Below are 12,535 nucleotides of genomic sequence, written 5' to 3' on the forward strand. Positions count from 1 at the left end.
TAATTCTTTATAATACCTTAAAACAATGCAATTAGTATAATTTTATGATACATTACAAATCTTAGTAAAAGATAGAATTGTTGCTAATTTTTGTAATGTTTATTGCTTCAATAAATCAATTTCGGAAATAATATATATTTTCTCTTTAAATAAGAAAATAAATTAATAAATAAATGAAAATAAGTCGGGTTGTACATACTGTAATTCCTTTTTTTATAATTTTAAGATTTATTCATATTCCATGAAAACTTTAGAAAAAAGATTCTTTCTACTTTTTAACGTCCTTCCCGTAAAAAAAGATTATTTAAAATTTAAATATTTCGCAATGACCTACTTTAATTCTGGCGAATGACTTTGTGAGTCTTGCAAAAAATCCAGAAAAAGAAGAAGAATTAAATTGATAGAGCTAGAAAAATTTGCGGAAAAGATAAGCCTAAAGATAAGATCTAGCCTGGTTCTTTCCTTTCGTCATAATTAAAATGATATTGTCTCTGCTAAATAAGGGAACATAATTATACTATTATTTCTGTTATAATTTGTTCAAAATTTTTTGCCATGACACTCCACTAAGTAACTTAGAAAATAACAAAGAAGTATGTTAACATGAAATCAATTAATTTATTAAAATTCTCAACGGCTACCTCTATATGTATGGATCATAAATATTTCGTCATGAGATGTTTTGATCGCATAAATTCTGTACTGTAAAATTTGTTTAGGATCAAATTGATACTAAATTTTTAAAATTTAGGTCTAAGAACTTTCTTCAACTGAAAATATTATCAGAATGTCAAAAATAAATTTTCACCTTTTAAAAGAATCTGAATTAAGTTATCAGAATTCAATTTAGTTTTGCTCTACTTATATATTTTTATTACAATCCAAAAAAGAGAGAAATAAATTGAAGGTTTGTAACAAACTCGGATCGCAGCTCCCTTTTAAAATTTAGAACATCTTTTAATTAAGCAGTTAAAATTATAATTTTTTAACTTATAATCTCGTATTTATTCAGTGAGAGAGCTATGAACCTCTCAAAAAAAATTTCACGTAATAATTATTCCTGATTTTAACAGATTTTAATTATTTTTACGATTATTTTATTAAAATAAATTCTAAATAGAAATTTCAATATTTCTTATAAAAAAGGGTGTTTTTGAAAAGAAACATTCTGACAAAAAATGACTTTTTATTTTAACCGAACAAAAATCGAGAATGGTATTTTTGTGTATTATTACGTAACAATCAGTTGGTTGAGTTTTGAAAGATCAAACAAGAAATTTAAACAAATGAGGCTTAATAATGGCTTAAATAATAAATATACATAAATTATAATTTTAAAAGTTCACAATTCTTATTTAACGAGTTGATTTTTGTCTTTTTTTTTCATTTAAAAATGAATTTTTAACAACACAAGTAAGCAACTTACTTTCAATCTTGATTCACGAGAGTAGAATATAACCTTTCTTCATAGACGCCACCACACAACTGGTGGGAGTTTATAAGGTAAGCCTAGACGGTTTATCACCTATACGGTGAATGGAAAAGTACCGAACATCAACTTATTAATAAAGCAGGCTACAAATATAAAACCATCGTAATACTGGTTATAGAACTAGGTTCCTGCTTAACAATTTTTTTTTAGAGCAGTTTTCTGATTTTAATTATGGAAAGCAGAAGTATATTGTGGTTATAGAAAATATGTGCAACAACAATCAATTCAAGAAAAAATTTCTTTTGTAGCAAAAGATTAAGCAATAAATGATAAATAATATAAACCAAGACTTAGGAATTTATACTTGTTTTCTTTTTGCATTTATGTCTCTCTCTCACTCTCTATCTCTCTCTCTGTGTGTGTGTGTGTGTGTGTGTGTGAGTATTTTCATTCTTCATTATTTAAAAAAATTTTAGTTCATAAATTGAATGCATAATCATTGAATTGTCTCTGTAACTTATTAAACAATTAACATTAGAGTTTTTCTTTTATCTTATATTAATTTTGCATTTATATTTTATATTTTACTAATAATATTTATGAGTATCTTTTGACATTTAGATGTAGATTGTTTTCCAAAGCTAAAAATAGCGCTTTCAAAAACATAAATTTAATTTTACAATGTTTAAATGTAAATTTCTAGCAAAAATAAAATGTACTTTTAATATTATAATAAACAATATTTTATAAATTGCAAATAATTTTTTTAAATCTGCTTCTTATAAGATATTTTTAATAAATACAAAAAAATACTGAGAAAAGGGAGAAAAAATAGTTTTTGACTGGACCACTGCGGTAAGTAGGCAATAATGTGACAGTGTTTACGTCATTAAGAGCAAATTATGAATCGCTCAATTTACAAATTGACCTTAAAATACAAATAATAATATTACAAATAATACAAATAATAAATAAATATACAAATAATAAATACAAATTGACCTTTCTTAAAAAAAAAGTAATAAACAATAGTAAAAATAATAAAACAAAATAATAAATTTAAAAAAACTTGTGTTGAATTTACATTAAAAATAATAAAAGCAAATAAATCTTTTTTATGATTTTCAATTTTCCATTCATTAAACAATTCATTGAATTCATTAATTATACAATTTAATTCAATTTTTTTAAGCAAATGTATAAATAATTTGAACTCGCTGATTTAGCATTATTATATTTAATTTATTTACAGATGATTAGAAGTCTTAATGGTAATTAGGAAAAGTAATTATATTTTTCGTAAAGAAAAACTCGTTAATATTTCTAAATAGATTATTTTATTAAATTATAGTATTTGTATTTTTTTTTTTTTTTTTATTAGGAAAGAGAATATTGCTAACATAATCGTGATAACATATTTCATGTTTTTATGAATTTAATTTTAAAGTCTACATGTTTTAATTATTTGTTATTTAATTTTTAAATCTTGGCTTATTTAAATTATTTTAGAATAATAAGTAGGCGTCTTCCCAGATCAGCTGATTTGGAAGTCGAGCGTTCAATTCCTAGTAAAGTCAGTTATTTTTACACGGATTTGAATACTAGATCGTGGATATAGGTGTTCTTTGTTGGTTGGGTTACAATTAACCATACATCTCAGGAATCGTCGAACTGAGACTGTACAAGACTACACTTCATTTACACTCATACATATCATCCTCATTCATCCTCTGAAGTATTATCTAAGAGGTAATTACCGGAGGCTAAACAGGAAAAAGATAAAAAATAATAAGTACGCGAATGTGCGACTATGTGGATGGAAAAAGTATCCACTGGTTGAAGTACCAAAAAACTTATCTTTTAACAAAAATTTGATTATACTTTGATAGGTGATGGCATTACAAGAAATTAAATCTTCTCTTTTTCATAATTAATTAAGAATGTTTTGACTAAAAAGTTAAAAAAATTCAATAAATTTAAGCCAGTCAGAAATTATAATTGTTATATCACCATTATTATTCTGATCTTTGACTTTTAATCTATAAGTAGTGTACTCGATGAATGATAATTATTAAACAATGTATTAAGAAAATTAAAATTAAAGATAAGAATTCAAAATACTTCACAAAAGAAAGTGAAAACAAAATAAAGATTTTTTTTTTAGATTTTTTACATAATAAATTTAAAAAATGACAGTAGATTCAGTACCTTCTGATACACATCTTTTTGACACAGCACCTTCTTCAGATGTTACTTACAGAATACGTAACATGTATTCTAAAGAAGGTACTGTGCACCAAAACAGTTGTCACTGTCACATTACAATTTATTTTGTGAAAATCTAGAAACACTTCAAAGTATCTTCTATTTCTTTATTTTTTTCTAAGAAATAGGAATTAATAGCTGTTAAAAGCTACCTGTAATTAAAATTTTAATAAAACCGCAATATGTAAATACTTCAGTAATTATTATTTTTGGGGTTTTAGGGGCATTGACTACTGTGGGTATTAGCTCTTTCCACGTCAAAAAATTAATAAATAAATAAGAGAATACTTCTGTCCCGCTCTGACAAAATCATTAGCGATATAGTCAGAAGACTAATCTTGTCAGTATAGATCATCTAATAAACAGACTTGTCAAACGTTTTTGAAACCCCAAAGAAACACATGATAACAACGGTGTAAAGGGTTCTTGCCGCTTAAAAATATTTAAAAACCAACACATTAAAACACTTCAAGACTTGTTAAAAACACCCAAAACACACATTTTCTATCGAAATTTTGTCAAAAATATCAAAATAAAATAAAACCGTAAGTCAATAAATACATAAAAAACACATCACAACTAAACTTCTTAAGTTCTACCGCCTAGGTTTACCCCAAGATCATCCTTTCTTGCTTCTTTTTCCATCTTCCTGAAGGCCTCAATGTCAAATTCAAAAGATTCTGATGCCTTGGTGATGCATCCTTCCGAACCTCCGAAATTAATTACGGAGGATGTATTGCTGCCGACATCAGATGATATCGGCTCAGATTGTGCAGTCAATGCACTTCCCGCTAAAGACTGTGAGGCGGCTATAATTCTCGCCCTCTCACTTAAAGACGTCCAAGCTTTCGGAGGCTCCATAGTATATCGTCCTAATCTTCATTTTTCTAGTAATTTAATTTCTTTTTACTCATTTCCCTAAACAGAGATTTTTTTCAATTTTTACTTTGGCTTCAGTTTTCAGGTTTCTTTTGCATTTTCGTTTCATTTTTTTTTTCACCTTTGAACTGGTCGAAGGCTCATTCCTCTGTGGAGAAGTACTATTTTGTTTAGTCACGTCTTTTTTTATCTTTGGCGGCTTTGGGCTGCTATCCCTATTTGTTCGATTCTTCATCTTTTGATCAATAATCCGTTCCACTAAACTTGCTGAGACTGGCACCAGTTCTGATAACACGTCCTTTGGTTTAAAAGAAGCTGCAGGAGCACCAACACCTGTGAACAAAACGTGGCCTTTGGCGTTCTACTAAGCACGATTTTCCTTGCTTCAAAGTAGCTGATCTTATGGTCTTTGTGTCCTGTATCGTTACTTCTTCCTTATATTTCGGACAGTTTCATGATCTTGCATGGTGATATCTGTTACAATTAACACAAATTGGTGGGTCCCGGGTGCAACACACGCAAATTTGTTTCTCGTGCATCTCGCTGCTGTGTGTCCAAATTTCTGACATCCAAAACACCGCAGTGGTGTTAGGATGAACGTATGAACATCTAGTCTATGAAATCCAACCTTTATTTTTTCAGAATATTTAGGTTTATAAACGTCAAGACATGCGACGCAGAGGGTACGACTTCTCCGTTTCTTCGTGTATTTAGTCGTTCACATGCAACAACTCCCTGTCCATAGAGTTATACAACTTCATCTTTAAAAAGAGTAGCTGTGCATACACTACTTTTTTGGAGGTATTTAGTGTACCATGTGGTATAATCTCAACGTCAATAAGTCCTATCTTCTTCGCTGTGAGTAGCCGAGAGGACTGTATGCCATTGACAGCCTCAACAAGCAATGCCATCACAGTCTTCTTTGTTCCCTTAACAGATCCTCCTGCAGTTTCTGTGATCCCTCAAGCGATCACAAAGGAATGTTCTTGGAAAAATCCCGTTCAGTTTTCCTAATCACTAGATACTTTAGCATCACTTCGTTACCTTTTAGTCATAATTTAATTCAAACTTTCTACTCTACGTCACTAAACTCACAGCTCTTCCTCTTCTTCGCTTGTGAAGACAAAGGCTCTCCAGAACGACGGTTTTTACGTAGATCCGTAGACCCTCTGCCACGGAAGTCGTAAAACTAGAATGCTCCATACCCTATAGTTTTGCCAGTCAATATGTCATAAGCTGCGGGCGGAGAGATGGTTGGGCGTGCCCCGGATCATTGATCCTGCCTGGGTTCCCCAGTCAGCCGCCTCCCGCAAATTTAACCCGGGCCGGGGAATCAGGTACTGCCTGACCACCATACCGACATCGTAGGGCTCGCACATAGCAGTAAGGGATCCGATACCCTTACCCATATGACAGTTTCTGCCAAGGCCCGAACTGACCGACAAACTGAGCGGCATGAGACTTCAGCAGAGCCAGGCTCACATCAGTTCACCCTCATCACGAATCCACGACTGAGAAGAGGGAACTCCCCGTCCTCAATCCGCCCTGTGTCGGCAAAAATAGATCACGTCCATGCCTCCCGACCCCGCTACAAAACGTTCTGCCCTTCTAAGTTATCATTCAAAAAAAATTCCTATACTACTGCAGGTCATGTCCAACACACATCAGGCGTCATGAAGAAACATACTCGTACTACATAAAACTAACTTGGGTATATTTATGTGAGCATGAAAATACTTATAGAAGTGTCCTTATATCTAAGATACTTAAATTAAACTTTGCCCAAATACAGTTTTCTGTGAAACAGTTAACTTCATAAAATAAACTATTTGCAATGATAGTTGTCAATGGTAGAATTAGCTTGCCTTATACGAATAGAATTTCTGATTTTTAAAATGATCTATTTCAGTGTAAAATTCCATTATTGCTGTAGCTAAATAAATTAAAACTTAATTAACTATTCTATCAAACGATTAAATAATTGTAAATGACTTGAATATTTTTTTTAGAATTATCTTTTCAGCGAAGTTCAAATTACCGCCAATTCGAATAAAATTAAAAATACTAATTTTTTACTTTTCTCATTAAAATAAAAATAACTCAGAGATTTACATTTACGGACAAAGGTTATTTGATGTGATTTATGTAATTAAAACAGAGATAATTATTTACAGTTCACTGCAAATGTAAAATTACATCCGCTTTAAAGAGTAGGAAGTTGTTTTCCTTAGTTTGTAAGAGAGCGAGAGTGCGTGAGTGTGTGTGTGTGTCGGGGCGGTTGGGTGTGTGCGCGTGGAGCATATAAAAATTCATTATATAATTTTACGCACGCACACATACACACATATGTATTCAATTAATTTATTATATATAAAAAATGCATATATGTGTGCATATATATTAATTACAGTTTTAAATGTTTCAGACGACAAAATGATAATTTTCAAAAATATTTATTTCTATCAGTGAAATTGTTTTTGTTTTTATCACTCACGGTATTTTAATAATCCTGAATATTTATTTTTATGATTTAATTCTAAATTAATCATTTAATAAAAAAGAAGTTTAAATAAACTTTTCAAAAAATTAATAAATCCTAAATAGAATTAAACTGAAAATTAATAAAAGATGTATGAATCATCTATTAAACATTTTTATATAATCCGTAACCAATAAGTAAATTTAACTTTGTTTTTATGATTTCACAGAAATTTTTCTTAATAAAAAAACATTTATGCCTTTCTACCATACCGACATGCTAGGGCTTGCACGTAGCAGTAAGGGCTAGGATACCCTTACCCGTATAGTAATTTCTGCCAAGTGCCGAACTGACTGACAAACTGAGCGGCACAAGACTTCAGCAGAGTCAGGCTCACGTCAGCTCACCCTCAACACGACTCCACGACCGAAGAGGGATGAGTACTCCCCGTCCGCACACCGCCCTGTGTCGGCAAAAATAGATCACGTCCATGCCTTCCGACCCCCCTACAAAACGTTCTGTCCTTCTAAGTTATCACTCAAAAAAAATTCCTATACTACTGCAGGTCATGTCCAATACACATATTTTATCAGGCATCAAGAAGAAACACTCGTACTACATAAAAGTAACTTGAGCATATTTATATGAACATAAAAATACTTATAGAAGTGCCCTTATATCTAAGATACTTAAATTAAACTTTGCCCAAATACAGTTTTCTGTGAAACAGTTAACTTCATAAAATAAAATTTTTGCAATAATAATTATCAATGGTAGATTTAGCTTGCCTTATACGAGTCGAATTTAAAAGATATTGTAAAACATAAAAGATATTATTATTATTATATCTTATTATTATTTTCAACGTGAATTTAAACAATCTCAAATTTTTATATCAGGAAAATTTAATAAAGGAAAATGTATTTTTAATAAGTAATATGGAAGGCTTTATTAGAAACATATAACAGTAATTTTTAGCAGTCATCGTCATATTTCACTGATATTCTCTTGCTAATCAAATGATTCAAATATTCTAAAATTATAAAATCATGAAAGATGTAATAAAACAATTTAGCTAAAAGACTGCGGTAAAAGCAATTAACCAAAATAATTTCACAGCATTTTTGGAATAATGTACTTAGATTAAAGCATATTGATTGGAACTACTCATCTGTATAAAGTGTATGCACCTAAAGTTATTTGCCCTATCGTTAGTTTAAGTGGTACGAACTATAATAATTTAGTTGCTAAACTAAGGATAGCATAATATTTTTCGTCCACAGAGTTATTAGGTAATGACCACTTTCAATAACATCTGTGAACGAATATATGCAGTCAGAAGTTATCAGAAAATAACAGTTTTGACCTTCAAAACTATGGGACTTTCTGACTGGCAAGTTCAAAGATAATAATACCAATATATTTGAAATAATCTGTTTTTTTTTGTTTTTTTTTAGTTTAATTTTTTTTATTTATTGCATAATTATGTTCTTATCAATATATTATTTTCTTTAACAAAAACTAGTAAAACCCGATACATCGTTTAATTGTTTTATTATCATTATTTTCTTGCTTCCGTATGAATTTCCGGATCAGGTATTCTCAGAGCTTCGAAATAGTAAAAATTAAACAAAACAAAAGCAGAAAAATCAAAAGGGTAAATACTAATGTCTAACATTAGTATTTAAAGATGTATGCATTAAAACTATTTGCATATGCACGCGTGTGTGTGTGTGTGTGTGTGTGTGTGTGTGTGTGTGTGTGCGCACACACACACACACACACACACATATATACACAGAGAGAGGGGGGATTAAGAGACAGACAGGCAGAGAGAGAGAGAGTGAGTGAGAGAGAGAGCTATACACACAGTTGTATATTGTATATATACACAATACACGTGCATGCAACAAGTAACAGATATCAATAAACATGTTGTTTTAAGAATATTGAAGTGAAGTTCTACATGTAGATTACACTTAAATAAACATCATCGACCAACCGACGTTACATTATTTTTTTAATTTTATGATTCACATAAAATGAAAAATTTCTCATGGTTAAGCAAAGATTTAGAAATCAACTCGTTAACTGCAAAACTTACCCTGGAGCAGACATTGATAGCGACCATAATTTGGTGATAATGAAATGTATATTGGGGTTTAAAAACCTGAAGAAAAGGTGTCAGATGAATCGGTGAAATTTAGAGAAGCTTGAGGAAGAGCAGGTAAAGAAGATTTTTGAGGAGGACATCGCAAGAGGTCTGAGTAAAAAAGATAAGGTAGAAAATGTAGAAGAAGAATGGGAGAATGTTAAAAAGGAAATTCTTAAATCAGCAGAACCAAACTTAGGCGGAATAAAGAGAACTGGTAGAAAACCTTGGGTTTCAGACGATATATTGCAGCTGATGGATGAACGTAGAAAATGTAAGAATGCTAGTGATGAAGAAAGTAAAAGGAACTATCGACAATTAAGAAATGCTATAAACAGGAAGTGCAAACTAGCGAAAGAAGAATGGATTAAAGAAAAGTGTTCAGAAGTGGAAAGAGAAATGAACATTGGTAAAATAGACGGAGCATACAGGAAAGTTAAGGAAAATTTTGGAGTACATAAATTAAAATCTAATAATGTGTTAAACAAAGATGGTACACCAATATATAATACGAAAGGTAAAGTCGATAGATGGGTGGAATATATTGAAGAGCTATACGGAGGAAATGAATTAAAAAATGGTGTTATAGAGGAAGAAGAGGAAGAAGAGGAAGTTGAGGAGGATGAAATGGGAGAAACAATACTGAGATCTGAATTTAAGAGAGCATTAAAAGATTTAAATGGCAGAAAGGCTCCTGGAATAGATGGAATACCTGTAGAATTACTGCGCAGTGCAGGTGAGGAAGCGATTGATAGATTATACAAACTGGTGTGTAATATTTATGAAAAAGGGGAATTTCCGTCAGACTTCGAAAAAGGTGTTATAGTCATGATACCAAAGAAAGCAGGGGCAGATAAATGTGAAGAATACAGAACAATTAGTTTAACTAGTCATGCATAAAAAATCTTAACTAGAATTCTATACAGAAAAATTGAGAGGAGAGTGGAAGAAGTGTTAGGAGAAGACCAATTTGGTTTCAGGAAAAGTATAGGGACAAGGGAAGCAATTTTAGGCCTCAGATTATTAGTAGAAGGAAGATTAAAGAAAAAAACCAACATACTTGGCGTTTATAGACCTAGAAAAGGCATTCGATAATGCAGACTGGAATAAAATTTTCAGCTTTTTAAAAAAATTAGGATTCAAATACAGAGATAGAAGAACAATTGCTAACATGTACAGGAACCAAACAGCAACAGTAACAATTGAAGAACATAAGAAAGAAGCCGTAATAAGAAAGGAGTCCGACAAGGATGTTCCCTATCTCCGTTACTTTTTAATCTTTACATGGAACTAGCAGTTAATGATGTTAAAGAACAATTTAGATTCGGAGTAACAGTACAAGGTGAAAAAATAAAGATGCTACGATTTCCTGATGATATAGTAATTCTAGCCGAGAGTAAAAAGGATTTAGAAGAAACAATGAACGGCATAGATGAAGTCCTACGCAAGAACTATCGCATGAAAATAAACAAGAACAAAACAAAAGTAATGAAATGTAGTAGAAATAACAAAGATGGACCTCTGAATGTGAAAATAGGAGGAGAAAAGATTACGGAGGTAGAAGAATTTTGTTATTTGGGAAGTAGAATTACTAAAGATGGACGAAGCAGGAGCGATATAAAATGCCGAATAGCACAAGCTAAATGAGCCTTCAGTAAGAAATATAATTTGTTTACATCAAAAATTAATTTAAATGTCAGGAAAAGATTTTTGAAAGTGTATGTTTGCAGTGTCGCTTTATATGGAAGTGAAACTTGGACAATCGGAGTATTTGAGAAGAAAAGATTAGAAGCTTTTGAAATGTGGTGCTATAGGAGAATGTTAAAAATCAGATGGGTGGATAAAGGGACAAATGAAGAGGTATTGCAGCAAATAGATTTAAAGAAGAACAGACATAGATTTAAAGACAGACTTATAGGCCACATACTAAGGCATCCTGGAATAGTCGCTTTAATATTGGAAGAACAAGTAGAAGGAAAAAATTGTGTAGGCAGGCCACGTTTGGAATATGTAAAACAAATTGTTAGGGATGTAGGATGTAGAGGGTATACTGAAATGAAACGACTAGCACTAGATAGGGAATCTTGGAGAGCTGCATCAAACCAGTCAAATGACTGAAGACAAAAAACAAAAAATGATTCACATGTTGAAAAAATATTTTTTATGGAATATTGTTACTCTTACACCATATTCAGTTCAGCATTACTTTTGTGAAAGATTCATATATTTCTTCATTCTAGTATCTAGGAGTTAACACAAAATATTGGTTCTTTACTTATAATGAAAATGAATTTTGTATCAAATAAAAAGTTTTCATTACGACTGGGATTTGAACCCAGAATATTTTTGATAAAAAGAGGGATGCAACCTCTCCTTTACAGAGGTCATCAATTCACAATATTTAAAATTAAATTAAATCTAGATTAATGGACACTACAATTTTTAAAATAATCTGTATTAAAATTATGTTATTGGCTTGTTTAAGAATCCTTGATGTAACAGGAGAGTTTTCTTCTTAGAAGAAAGATTTTTACGATAAGTATTTGAGACGTCTAGATTAAAGGTAAAAGAAACCAGTTATGCTGTGAATGATCTCTCTGATGTTTTACCTTGAGAATACTAAAAGTGTCCTGCTAAGAAGAGCCTGTTCAATGTAGTTTTTTTCTAATTTTCTATTTTTTTCTAAAGACGGACTGCATTCTACATTAGAATTCCACCCATATTTTTATTAAAAAATACAAACTACGCAATAAATTCATCATAACTATGACACACATTTAATTAAATTAAGGTGTGTGCATAAAAATGTCATAATGCAGCGTAATTAAGGTTGAAAATGCCTTTCTTTCATTTATAAATATTGTGTATTTTAGAATTTTGTTGGAAACAAAAAAGAATGATAACCTCGGTGTTAGAATTATTCCAGTTCCACACTTTTACATAAAATTCTGTCTTATGTAGCATTTTAATATTATTCAGATAATAAACATCGAAGCAATGTTTGCTCTCTCTAATTGTTTCTCTTAATTGATTACAGATTCGCTTAAAAAATACCTACTTTAGATGAAACAGTCGTTTTCTCTTAAAGCTTTATACCAAGAAATTTAAGGTAATTTAGTTCATATAAGTACTTAACAAAATTAAATTTAATAAAGTTATAATTATCGAGTACAGAAAAGGATCTGACGCGAAGTTAAGGACAATCATATAATTTCAAAGCTACAAAGTTATGAAAATTTAAGATGGGTGAATAATGTATACCGTCAAAGTTCGTTTGATTGAAGGTAAATATTTTGATACTTCATCCTTAAGCTAAACATACTTGGTT

The 12,535-nt window shown here is 30.8% G+C and overlaps 1 protein-coding gene across 1 annotated transcript in view; it reads right to left on the reverse strand.

Annotated features, from left to right (window-relative positions):
- The window catches only part of LOC142320587 (sodium/potassium/calcium exchanger 5-like), a 49,566-nt gene extending 48,104 nt beyond the window's left edge, over window positions 1-1,462 (reverse strand). The window contains exon 1 of the mRNA XM_075358548.1: window positions 1,427-1,462. The gene's annotated coding sequence lies outside the window, so the exon portion shown is untranslated. The remainder of the gene's footprint in view (window positions 1-1,426) is intronic.
- Window positions 1,463-12,535: the final 11,073 nt, after the last annotated feature.

The sequence above is a fragment of the Lycorma delicatula genome, chromosome 2, assembly GCF_047948215.1.
Source record: "Lycorma delicatula isolate Av1 chromosome 2, ASM4794821v1, whole genome shotgun sequence".
NCBI lineage: Eukaryota > Metazoa > Arthropoda > Insecta > Hemiptera > Fulgoridae > Lycorma > Lycorma delicatula.